Source organism: Charadrius vociferus, unplaced genomic scaffold (genome assembly GCF_000708025.1).
Source record: "Charadrius vociferus isolate BGI_N301 unplaced genomic scaffold, ASM70802v2 scaffold173, whole genome shotgun sequence".
In the NCBI taxonomy this organism is placed as follows: Eukaryota; Metazoa; Chordata; class Aves; order Charadriiformes; family Charadriidae; genus Charadrius; species Charadrius vociferus.
Window position 1 is genome coordinate 400,547 of NW_009648369.1, and position 14,059 is coordinate 414,605.

The following is a 14,059-nucleotide window of genomic DNA, read 5'->3' on the forward strand; positions in this document are numbered from 1 at the left end:
CCCTACATTTACTGTGGCCCTTAGGAAGGGAAAAGTCAGTACAGCAACGGGATACCTGACAGCTGGTACAATCACTGAAGCAGAGAAGGGGTGAGTAGGAAAGACCTCAAACCTGACACTGGATGTTGCCCTTTCCAAAGGGAGAAACTTTTTCATTATTTTGGTAGGAGGCTGTTGCTGCTGTTCAGAGGGAGTGCAGGCCTCTGGCATAAGCAGGCAGGACTTTGCCCGGTTTTCATTCCTACTGTAGAAGTTTAGTTCATGAATAGGCTGGAAATTGTTCCTACATTTGTCTGTGACAAATAATCACCATGGACGAAACCCCTTTAGTTTGAATTTTACCATTCAAGCTCTTCTACCTAAATAATGCAAGCTTGAAAGATTTTTACAGATTACTTTTCGTTTCTTTTTTTGCCCACCGTCTATGGCAAGCGCTATTCTGGGATACGGGAGTGTCCATCCCCCATACTCTAAGACCATACTAAAAGCTGTCAGTTACCATAATTTTGTCCTTTCTTGAAGCAAAGTCTAAATCAAGTTCTGTTGCAGCCATCCTAGGCAGCTGCAATTGCTTTATATTTTCTTTCCGTTACGGTCAACTTCCCATGCTGCAGTTCCCAGTGTCAAATGCTTTGATCCATCCCAGCTGGCATGCAGCCACATGGGAAAACAGGAATAAAGAGCTGCTTGCTCATCTCTGCTATGTCTCAGCTGGTCAGCAATGTGTTATGTAGTTCTCAGGGAGATTTTCCCTGCAGATTTTCGAAAGTTGTGGGAAGTAATCAGAAATATGCATCTTCCCTCAGATGCACCTGATCACATAGGAATCCTGAGTGACGGCTGGAGCAGGATGAATCCTCTGTGACTATTTAGCTGTTCATGTTCATCCTTTGATTTCTGTAGACCTGGGAAGTGTTGGTCTTCTTCTGAAGAGCACCGAGCAAACTCTCCTGAACAAACACTATGGCCACAGACTTTAACAAAAAATAAAAAATGAAAAAAGAAAAAAAGCATTATAAAATAATAGAGACCTTGAAAGCTGCTACCTAGTTTCAGGGCTGGAGAAACCTTAGCCAACCCCTGAGCCTGCTGTGATAAACGTTACTACTCTCTAGCTTCACGTGATGTATGTCTCTGTGCTCAGTCATCACACACAAAATGTTTGAAAACATAAGGTAAATGAGTCCTCCACTAAACATGACCATCTACATGGTGAAAATTACACTTGAAATAAAACAGATTCTCCTTGCTTGCAAACTGTTTTAAAAAGTGCTGTTAAATGTTTTAGTGATGATAATAAATGATGCTTAAGGTACTTTGGAGAGAATAACAATCTGTGCTGTTATACTAATAACGTGTACTTTTAATCTCTTCTACAACAGTATATGGGAAAGCAAAGACAAGTTTCTCATTTGCTTAGGGCTTCAGCTAGCTTTGTAATATTGTTTAATAAAACTTCAAGCACTGAAGAGTCTAATTATTGTTATCCTCAAACAGTTACACATCATGAGTTGGGTTCCCTGATAAATTATGAGATTATAGCAATAACAATCAAAGTAAAAGTGTTTTTTTCATTCACTTTCAGGTTTTGAGTGTTTATAGGTCTTATTTTTGATGTGGGGGGGGGGGGGGGGGGTTAAGTAACCATGAAAACTAAAACATTTTTGAAACTCATGCTGGCAATATCGCTCTCTATTCCCGTGTAGACTGACTCAAGAGTCAGAACTATTTGAATGAATGAAAGTACTGGTGCATTAACCTAGTTGCAGAAGAAAGCCTGGTTTGTTTGTACAACTGTAGATTTAGATGAGGACATTTGAAACAAATCAAGCAAATCAATGAAATGGATGAATAAGAATACATACAAGATGGTAATTAAGTCAAGCAGAAATAAAAAATTGAGATAGGAAAGTGAATAATCGTTTCGTTCAATTTGATATTGTAGATAAGACAATACCAATCAAGGATCGTCAATGCTACATTTGTTGGCCTATGAGGACCAGAACAACACAGCACCTTTCTGAATCACTCTGAGTCAGTATAATCTACTCCACCGTGACATTTGTTGCAATTGTGTCTCTAGGAGAACAAGGAAGGAGTTTGCATTGCACTTCTGAGTTGCAGCCTTCCTGTGTGAGTCTGCAAAAGGTTGACTGTAATAGTTGCCCACTTGCAGTCAGCCACAAAGACTCAGGGTTTTTTGCTTCAGTGGGTCCTTTGTCTGCCAAGGAAGCTTATTGTAAGCACCTGCATGCCAAAGAACTTCAGGTTCCCAGGTATGGTTATCACCTACATGGACCTGTTTAACATGAAGGGTCAAAAACGGACCCTTATCTTACCACTACAGACATTTTGCACCATTGGGCATTGCATGAATGTCGACCAGCCACTAAGGCATAACATTATCACCCTCCATGTACATACAAAAAATTCAAATCTGTTTGACTGTACGTGTCGGGATCTGTTAGACAAGCGAGAGTGCAGAAAAATCAATTAATCTTAACAACCTTCTTTAAAAGGTAGTTGTTAACGGCAGGATTCCTCTCTGTGTGCAGGTTGGAGGTGGAGCAGAACAATCCACTGCAAGTCATCTCAGCTGAATCAGGGTGGGTTGCCAGACCACAGCAGAGTAGAAACTGGTCTTCCAGAACCGTAAGAATTTCAATGCTGTAAGAAAGTTTCCAGTCATGAATCAAGCCAACCTTTCGAACGTGACTTTGAACTCAGGATTTCAAGAACATTGGAATGGAACCAGACAGAACGTTTCTCTCAGTTTTGCTCTTTGGTTTTAAGTGGGGGGATGTCATGGTTTGGGCCAGACTGGCCACTGAAACAAATGACAGATGCTCTCCCCCACCTCTCTCTCCAAGGAGAGGAAGGAGAAAGAGAGAAGCTTATAAGTTTAGAAAAAAACTTAACTACTTTAATGAAACATTAATAATAATAAAAAGGAAATAATGAAATATATATAAAATACAAAACCAGTATTGAGCTCCCAGGATGACAATCATGTCAATGGCTGTCACTGGGAAAGTCCCACCTGGACTCAGCAATGGACAGGATCTGTATTCTGGATCTGGATTGAGGAATGCACGGGTTTGGATCAAAGGGAGATGAAGAGACAGTCCTCCTCAGACGCCGGCCATTGAAGAAAGAGCGCTGACCCTTTGATCCCTCAGCTTTTATACTGAGCATGAGGCAGATGGGATGGAATACCCTGTTGGTCGGTTTTGGGTCACCTGTCCTGTCCTCTCGTCCCCACATGTGGGACCCCTCTATGCTTTTCCGCTTCCAACCCTCAAACGGGGCAAGTAACGAAGTGCGCTGTCCTTGGGTGTTATAGCAATAAGTATAAGCACCAGCCTCTCTGGCATAAATTCTAAACAGGTTTTATCACTTTAGGAGTGGATTACATTCTTCAAAATATGCTGTTAATTTCAGAGAGTTCAGTTAGTTAGAAGATGCTTAACTAAAAATCGTTTCTCTTTTACCTCAAACCAGGACAGGGGAACACAAAGAAGAAAAATTAGTTCTGTACCCAAGCCAGAACTTCACTCTTTAGAAAATATTTAAGACTTATAAAATTTTCTTTTCTGGATCTGTGGCTTGATTTTGTTTTTCTTTGTGCTTGTGTTTTTGGATGAGGTTTGGTTTGATTTGGTGTGGTTGCATTTCGTTTAGTTTTCATTTGGTTTCATTTTGTTTTGTTTTGTTTTGTTTTGTTTTCCAGTGGGAAATTTGTGAAAACAATAACTAGAACAGGTTTGATGCTTGATGAAATTATATTTTTAAAAAAATAAAACATTTTCTCCAAAATTCCCTATCCATCTTTAGTCTACCTCTACTTTAACATCGAAGAAGAAAGTGGGAGATTCTTAGATTTTCATAGAAACAGTTCTTTCACCCACCTGAATCATATCTAAAGTTGAATCACAGCTGTTACAAGATAATGCACGCTGTGACCCAAGGATCAATGCCACAGCTTTCTATTGATGCAACAGAAATGCTGCAGATTTATTTGGAAGTATTCTCTGTCCTCTTGTTCTCAGAAGGGCATTGTGTTCCTTATATCTTGCAATATCTACATGCTGCTGTGCCCTGACCACACAATATGTTCATCTTATCCCACTCAGCTGCATTATGTCGGGACACTATTAAATATTTACCTTCTGCAGCATAATGCAGCACTTAAACGCTAAACTTGCCATTTCTGCCAGACAAACATAAACTATATCAGTGCTTATAAAGTTATAAGTTCCAGATGGTGATGAATAAGTAATGTTGCACCCTGGGCCTAATTGCTCTAAGTTTCTAGATACCTGCAAACCATCAATTATACATTACAAGTGCTGCTCCTTAATTGTTTCTTGCTGGCATTTCTAAAGAAATTCTAGCACAACAATGGCACTGTACTTGCAGGGAATTTATCTTTGAAAACACTTTCTTTACCATTACTAGATTTTTAAACTGTTCTTTGGCTCTGAATGAAGTTTACGAAGCTGGCATCAAAAAAGTTCCCTGAAGAGAAAAAATGGGAGTCTTCACTGCCTGTTTTATGATAAAAATGGGAATTTACTTGCTGCATGACAGTCATTGTGCCTAATGAATAATCCCATCAGAGGCTGGGCACTGTGCTTCCCTTATTAGTGATTTTAAGACGCTGGTCCAAATAACTTGGAATTTTACCCTAACTTCAGCAGAAAAATATTACTACTGCGTATTTCATAGTTCACTGTACCCTTCCAACTCTGGAGAAAGCATGTTGCCAGCCTGGCCACAAGCTCAGCAGGAGTTAGCTGCCCTTGTCTTTCACAAATCAGTAGAGCTGTCTTGCCTGGTGAGCTTAGTTGCATTTCTGTACCTGTTTACCCAGCCCTCTCCCATTGCAAATGCACCTCTCCAAAGACCTGGTGGTGCTTGCTGGTGACTTCCAGTGAGCAGCATGGATCATCTGCAGGTCAGACTGATCTCCAACATCCTACCTACCCTGCTGTGCCTTGCTGCATGTAGGATTGACTTCTCTTTGTATTGATCTAGGACATCAACACAGTCTTGGAAGGTCAAACATAGAATCATAGAATAGTTTGGGTTGGGAAGGACCTTTAAAGGGCGTCTCACCCAACCCACCTACAATAAGCAGGGACATCTTCAACTCCCACCTCTCTGGACAACCTGTGCCAGTGTCTCACCACCCTCATTGTAAAAAAACTTCTTCCTTATATCTGGTCTAAATTTCCCTTCTTTTAGTTTACAGCCATTGCCCCTTGTCCTATTGCAGCAGGCCCTACTAAAAAGTCTGTCCCCATCTTTCCTGTAGATCCCCTTTAAGCACCGGAAGGCCATGGCAGATTATACCCAGGCACCCAACCTTATGCCTGTACCCAGTTCAAGCCTCCATCTATTTTAGTAAGTTGGACAGTGGCAAGGACATTGGTTGAGGCCTCGCAATTTCAGTCTACTAATAAATTGTAAGGATGATCCTGGCCTGGCTTTGCCTCCCCTCAATGAACACTGTCCCAAACAACCCCTGGGCATTGCTGGGCGTTAGTATGAGCAAGAAACTGCTCCCAACAAGAAGTTTGTCTGTGGCTGTCCTGCCTTGGAGATTGAGAAGTTTAATAGCTCAGAGAATGGCTGTTGCATGCCAGCTGGCTTTAGGGCCAGAGAATAACCAAGTCTTGGTCCTCACATCAACATACTTGACACTGTCACAACTCTTGGATTCCATATACTGAGTAGGGAGCAAGTATTTATTTCATTGATGTTTTCCATTTGTCTCCTGTGCTAGTGAACTTCTGCAGTATAAAGGTTTGGGTTTCTGGCTGAAGGCAGGTGAATCATTCCCATCAGAATATTAGAAATCCTGAATATCCACTTATTTTAAAGCTGAATTCCAATGTTAGGACTGGCATCCTGCTTGCAGATAGTTTGGTAGTGCTCCAAAACAGCACAGGAGCAAAATAGAAACATTTCCAGGTATTTGTGCCATTAGCTGCAGCTTCTTTAGTGTTTTCCCAGTTAATTTTGGCAGGGGAAACTGTACATTCTTTAGGAAGAAACCTGAATCATTACTTGTGTTCCTCTACAAATATATAGCATCTGTCCTGCATATGTAGGCAGATGCCAAATATTTTTCTGTGTTACTGAGTTGCCTATTGGGATTTTGCATTTTACTGTGAGTGAACTCCTCACCTTGCTTCACCTTGCCTCTCCCTTCTTCCTCCCCTTGTTCAACAGAGACCATGCTGTACTCTGCTGATTACTATATACCCATGTGAGCTACAAAACTGTTTTTCCAAAAGTCCTGAGTATAGGGCAGATAAAACCATGCACTATGATTCATTTAATCTAAATTTAGACAACAAGTATAGACACAGCTGCCTCTACGCTTTTCACTTCACCAAAAGTTTCCCAAATAGATAATCTTAGACCATGAGTCCTCCAACCTTTTCTGTCTATTTCAGGATGTCTGAAAATATGTAGACAGCTAAGTGGTAGTCATTTAATTAGTTCACTATGGGTCTATGTGTCTCTCATTTGTCTTTCTGGTTGACTAGAATCATTTTTATGTGTAGTGTCTGTTTGGCCCCACAGACATTTGTCAGCTAGTGCAGCTGTTTTGCCTTTTGTGTTGTGCGCAGCAGACTTAAGACTTCACCTATTCCTTATTTTATATATTTCCTCCCATCCACCTGCTTGGGTTGCTTCTGCATAGGCTGTTCTCTCCTCTGTGAACACTAGTGAGTGCTTTGGCCTTTTTAATCCCTTTCACAAGTGTATGGATTGAGCCATGACTCGACCCCCTAGTTCTAACCTACCGCCCCATTGCTGATGGTCAACGTAGTCTATTCGGGTGAAATTTTGTTTCTTGTCAATGAAGAAGAGATGTTGAGCTTCCGCCACATCTGTTACAACATAGATCCCAGCCAGTGACTTTGTCCTCTGTCCAACCATCGTGAATCCAGCTACATACTTACTTTATATCAGTCTGTCTTGTCACTTCACAAACTGGTATTCAAGTGCTGCAGAGCCCAGATGCCCTGTTTATCAAACAAAAATATTTAAAAAAACAAAACAAAGCAAAACACACTTTCATTTGGAAAACATGGTACATACATACGCAGATGTCTACACTTTTGTAGTAGAAAAAGGATATAGAAGAAGAGGATCTAGAAATCTCTTCAAAATTTCAAGCTGTCTACAAGAAGAGAATTGTTGGGGCTGAATGAAAATTTTCTCTGCCATTTTAAGTCACCGGAGAGAGAAATTAATAGACCCCAACTGTGCTCAGATGCACTATTTTCTGTAATCATAGATGTTAGGGTTGGAAGAGGTATATTAGGTTTGTCTAATCCATCTCCCTGTCATATAGCTGCATTGTTCTTTATCGTACATTCTCCACTGCCTCTTCTGATGTAGCTTTTAAAACCTGCACAGCTTAAAATAGCAGGTTAGAGACAAGAAGTTAATAGTTAGCTTGGGCTTATTCTGTCCCCTCACTAAAATACAGTATCAGTGCATTCTTTCTGTAGGACTGTGACCTCTGCGTATTCTTGTCAGCTCCTTTGTGACATTGTATTTGCTTTACAGCAGTGAAAATACAAAAAGTTTAAGCCGATTCTGTTTGAGACGTAAGTAGTTTGCATGCAAGATTTTTCATCCGTTTTAAAGAATACCTGTTTCTGTCTGATTATCTATTGCTAAATTCCTGTGATAAGGAATCAGGGGTGCAAAGCAGCAGTGCAAAGGGAGAATCCCATGAAAGAAGAAGAAGGGTTCAGAAAAACTCTGGTTGTCAGCCAGCCAATATTGTAAAAAAAATGTTCATATTCTGAACACAACACAGCTGTTAGGGGCTCAGGATCCGGGAGGTGGGAGAATTTAGAAACATCGCTTGAAACGATAAAAGGGAGCTGCAGAAAGACTTAGGAAACTGATCCATGTAATAATGAGAGGAGCAGTTTCTGAGACCCTGGAGAGCTGCACATTAAATAATATACTATTTGTCAGGTAAAATACCGTGGGCTTGATACTGATCTCACCCACTCAGATGTTACAATGCTGCTTTTTCACTGACTCAGAGGAAGATGACCCTGATTTATAGCATCACAGCTCAGAGTAAAGTTTGTCCCTTGCACTGTAACAGAAGCAGGTTATTAATGAATTCTGTTACAAGTTTAACCTTGTAGCCTTCGAAGATACTACATTTCATATGGTTTAGGGGGTTATGAGAGGCAGTGAGATTAGGAAACAAAAATCCTCAGGAAAAAAAAGAAAAATTAATTAATTCATTCTGACTTCTAATGGGTCCTGGGTCTTTCCGTTCCCTGCCATTCTTTCAGTGTCAAGGAGGCATCACTTTGACCAGTGCTGGCATACTCCTGTTTTCTTCAAGAACAATATTTTTCCTGTATCACATATTCACATTTTCCAGATGCTTGATTTTCAGCTCAGGCATTCTGAAAGTTGCTGTTTCCAAGTTTGTTGTCAAACCCTCTTTTCTTTTCCCACCAGGGGATCTCTGATACCTGTTTTCAAGAGAGAAAGAGAAAGGGAAATCTCAGTAGGCTGTAACATAGAATGAGACGATCACAGCAATTGCTATGACTACTGCTTTCATCTTAAGGCATATGGCTTGCAAGTTATCCATGCAATCTCATGGCAAGGGAGATGTGATGGCATAACAGATAAAGGGGATGAGGAAATCAGCTGAGACCCACTAAAATCCCCCTTAGCCTTACCCATGATCAGCACCTCTATCCCATTTGATCAGGGACAGGCTTCACAAATCCATTTCTTACTTTATGAACACAACCTTTCAGAGGACAATCTGGTCTGTGACACCTTGCTCTCTGCTTTCTCAGACCCAACACTAATGTAACCCATCAATCCTTGGGACCCTAAAATTGAAAATGGGGTATATTTTTCCCTTCTCCCTGAGAAACCAGATCAGAACACTTGCAAGGATGCATGCACATTGACCTGGATTAGCTCAAAAAACTGTATGTGGAAATGGCAAGAGTCTGCTTGGGGATTTTTTCTTGACTGGCAGCTGTGCTTTTTGCTTGGTGACTTTCTCTTGTTAGTGCACAGGGTTCCTAAAAGTAATAATATATTTATGGAGTTCTTCAGGGCACTGTTCAACAAAATGCTCTGTCCACATAAACACATCAAAAGTATAGAATGCAAACTCTTGGACTGGGGCCAAACCGAAAACCGACCATTCAGGAAGGTAACCCCTGGTAAGCAATGAACTAGCTGTTCCCATGAAGAAAAGAGAATTGGAATCATAAGTGCCAGTTCAATCCAAATATTAGATCAGTGCTTTACAGGGCAAGCAAGTTAGGAACTGCATTGAAAGGAGCAGAAAAAAATAGCAAACGTTATTACACAACTCTGTAAATCAATGGTGCATCCATAGATTGCATATGATATGCTGTCCCGATTCCCCCATCTCCAAAAGAGGAGTTAGAGAAGGGTAACAAAGTAACAGATGCCATAGAAACAGAGAAAAAATATATGAGGTTCTTCTTCCTGGAACATAAAGGAATGCGAGGAATATAAAAAAAGTGTGCAGCATCTGTTAAGGTCTTCTAACCTTCTGAAATTTGTAAGCTGAAGAATGTGTTTAGATATTCTTTGGTCTCTTTTTTTCATTAGCAATAACTATTGGAACAATACATGCTTCTGCCATCTCTAGGAATTAAGAATCTGCCCTTGAATGTTGCTTGCTAAGATCTTGGTGCTGGTGATGGAAAAAAATGTCCAGTTCTGCACCAAAGGTCCTTTTTGGTCCCCCTGCTGTAGCTGCCCATAGCAATGCTCTTACTGCAGCATCTGGGCCAATAGAGCAAAGAACGGGTCACTGCTATGTACAGTTGTTATCCAATCAATAGAGAGAGGTAGTTGAAATGACGGAGTTAAGAAGCTATAGAGTACAGCCAGGTACAGCTTTGGCTGACAGGCATTTTCTTTCATATATTTTGATTTTCTCCCATTGCACTTTTCAGCAGACCTTCAGAACGAGAGGCCTTTCAAGCCACGTGTCTAGCTCCATTGACCCAACAGGGATCATAGGAACCTACGTTAGAAGGTTGCTTTATTGAGCACTTCATATTTACCTGCAAGTGAGGAATCCAAGTGAGATGGACAGGATCCTACTACTTCTGTTTTCCTCCATGGAAATGGTAATAGTTTTCGCCACTGGTAACTGCTGCCTTTGTTTAGATTTTGGAAGGAAAGGAATAACTATGGAGTAACATGGAGTCCTTACCACCCATGTAAATAATGCAGATAATTGCAACATGTCCAACTCATTTTTGCCCTGAGTTATTTTGACTTTCTGAATGGAACAAAAGCAACAAAATAAATGTCCAGGAATGGGTTTAATTCTAGTTAAAACAGCTAACACAACTCCTGAGAAGTAAGCTGAGAATGGATGAACAAATTCCAGCAAACAGCACTATCAGATAACCCCAGAATTTCCAGTTCAGATCCTCCTTAACTCAAATCTTTCCAGATCTGGTGTGTGTTTTCCTACTCTGATGCAACTGCTCTTTCTAGACTATTAAAATTTAAAAGGCTGACATGTTATGCTTGAAATTTCAATCCACTTTCACACAGCAAAGTATGACCCGAGTAGGAAAGCAGAAGAACCTGCCATTTAGAGTGTAATTTGAGCCAGATTTTTAAAGGTACTTTTTTCCCCTCTCTGAATTTCCAGGTTCTTAAACACCTTTATCTGGCCCTGAGGCTCTTTAAATGCAAATGATAGGCAGATTAATTCAGTAGCTCACTTGGAAGATTTAAAGAGAGTCAGAGAGGACCTGCCTGCTGGAACGCTGAACCTAAGGTACAGCTGTTCAAGAAATACAGCAAAGGACAGGTTTGAACGCAAGAGAACATAATGTACGAGTTAAATAGGTTCTTTCTGAGCTTGTAGCAGACTCGCTCTTAGCTTTCACTCCTTTCCAATTTGGCATCTGGCCCTTCTTAAAATTTCTCTCTACTAACAGTGGAACAAATTTAAACCCACTCCAGAAGTACATTTAATTCAGGGCTTGTCTTTTCCCTCCACCTTTTCTGATCGCTGCCCGATTGTCAGGCAAAATAGTACTGCCCCACTCAGCAGAATGGGAACGATACCAGCCTAAATGCATTGCCCTCCACCTTCCAGAAACCATTCAGAGCTTTCTTCCATTAACAAGATACTCATTTCAGCTGAAGAACATATCCACAGGGGAGTAACTGGTCCAGCTCATTTTCATGCTGATGTATTTGCTTCTCTGGAAACTGCAGAGAAACAGCATCATGGCTGCAGCACACAGCTTAGAAGCCACTAAAAGACACTCCTGAAAACAGGCATAAAAGGTTTTCTGTCCCCAAATTCTCTAGGCAAAGAGGCTGGGCACACTGCAGGGCTATGAGACGACACAGTATTCTGTAGTCTGAGGCAGATTAACACTGGTCTGCAGGGAAAATGGATTACTTCTGCTGACTGACTGAGAGCAAAATTTACTGAAATCTAAATTCCTGATTTCATCCAGCAAATTTGGACCTGGTCTCCAGCTAAATAAACAGCACAGAGTTTCAGTGAAATGAGTCTGGGATCAGAAATTGTTACATGCACCCTAAAAGTCAGGGAAGGAAGACACAGGACTAGAGTTCCTAATTTTGTGTCAGTGTGTGTTCATGGATTCAACTGATCTCTTCAAGATCATAGAATCATAGGATGGTTTAGGTTGGAAAGGACCTTAAAGATCATTGAGTTCCACCCCCCCTGCCATAGACAGGGACACCTCCCACTACACCAGGTTGCCCAAGGCCACATCCAGCCTGGCCTTGAACACCTCCAGGGATGGGGCCTCAACAACCTCTCTGGGCAACCTGTTCCAGTGCCTCACCACCCTCAAAGTGAAAAACTTCTTCCTAATGTTTAATCTAAACCTGTCCTCTTCCAGTTTATAGCCATTCCCCTTCATCCTGTCACTACATGCCCTAGTAAAAAGTCCTTCCCCAGCTCTCCTGTAGGCCCCCTTTAGGTACTGGGAGGCCGCAATAAGATCTGCCCGGAGCCTTCTCTTCTCCAGGCTGAACAGCCCCAGATCTCCCAGCCTATCCTCGTAGGAGTTTTTAAAGCAGTGTTATAAATCAGTAGTTATAAAATCATCTGCTGCACACTATATTACTTAATAATAACCAACAAATGGTGACAAACCTATTGTCACTCCCTTGAATTACTAAGCAAGGGTCCACAGTTGCATGGGTCTTGTTTTAAGAGCCCTCATATTGCAAAAGATTGAAAATCGTTGTCGTGGGTGATGTATTTTTTCTGTGAGAAATGGACTGAAATAAGTACAAACTGAGCAGCCATTGTTCGTCTAACTGTTTCACATCTCTTTTCAGAAGGCAATCTATATTTCAGTTGACAGAAAGTCAAGTTTCAATAGACAAGAATATCAACCAAATCCTTTGTGCTGTGACACTGCAAAAGTTTACTGCTCATCAAAGACCCCCAATGTAATGGTGATATTCTAAATATGTCAGGGAAACATTAATGACAAGTGTCGCTGAAGACTGAGAAGGCGGTAAACAAAACCATGCTGAAATGGGTGTGGCAAAATCAATCAGTTGCTAACCTTAAAATTAAATTTATAAATTCAAGAATTGAATTATTTTTCCCAAGTTGTTGCAGAAATGTAGAAAAAACAGAGAGTAAATAAGAAACATACCCATTTAACTTCCTTCCTTCTTTCCGTCCTTCTCTCTTTCTCTCTCTCTTTCTCTTTCTCTCTCTCTCTCTCTTTTCCCCTTCCCTTCCCTTCCCTTCCCTTCCCTTCCCTTCCCTTCCCTTCCCTTCCCTTCCCTTCCCTTCCCTTCCCTTCCCAAATCCCACCAACACTTGGCAGAATAGCTGGAATCACAGTCATTCTTATAAAAAGAGACATTCATTAATAGCAGCAACTGCAGACACAAACAGCTTTCCCCTCAGCTTGAATTCAAGCTCTGCTTTTTCCATTGCCAGAGAACACATCCTATCTGCAACTCCATGAGGCAAAGAGACATCTGCAGGTAAAGATCTCCTATTCACTTGCCATACCACAAAGAATTGCCAGGGAAAACTGCCTTCAGAAAGGACAGTTTCTACTGCAAGAAAAAATTGATTTAACACGCTTTCAGACAACTAATAAAGGTAAGCAATATTCCAATAAAACCATTTTTTGAGCTGTTCCTCTTTTTCTGTACCTCTTTGTCCTACACTTGGGTCACAACAACCCCATGCAGCGCTACAGGCTTGGGGAACAGTGGCTGGAAAGATGCCCAGTGGAAAAAGACCTGGTCGACAGCTGGCTGAATATGAGCCAGCAGTGTGCCCAGGTGGCCAAGAAGGTCAACAGCATCCCGGCTTGTATCAGGAATAGTGCAGCCAGCAGGACAAGGGCAGTGATTGTCCCCCTGTACTCAGCACTGGTGAGGCCCCACCTGAAGTGCTGTGTTCAGTTTTGGGCCCCTCACTACAAGACAGACATTGAGGTGCTGGAGCATGTCCAGAGAAGGACAACAAAGCTGGTGAGGAGTCTGGAGAACAAGCGTTATGAGAAGCGGCTGAGGGCTGCAATGTGTGATCACGGCCCAGAAGGCCAACGGTATCTTGGGCTGCATCAAAAGAAGCATGGACAGCAGGTCAAGGGAGGGGATTCTGCCCCTCTACTTGGCTCTTACGAGACCCCAGCTAGAATAGAATAGAATAGAATTGCATCCAGCACTGGAGCCCTCAACACAAGAAGGACATGGGTCCATTGTAATGAGTTCAGAGGAGAGCCACGAAGATGATCAGAGGGCTGGAGCACCTCTCCTACGAAGACAGGCTGAGAGAGTAGGGGTTGTTCAGCCTGGAGAAGAGAAGACTCCGGGGAGACCTTATAGTGGCCTTCCAGTATCTGTAGGGTGCCTACAAGAAAGCCAGAGAGGGACTTTTTACTGGGGCATGTAGTGATATGTCCTGGTTTGAAGTGAAACAGGACCAATTTTTTTCAGTAACTTTACTTTTTAGCTAGGC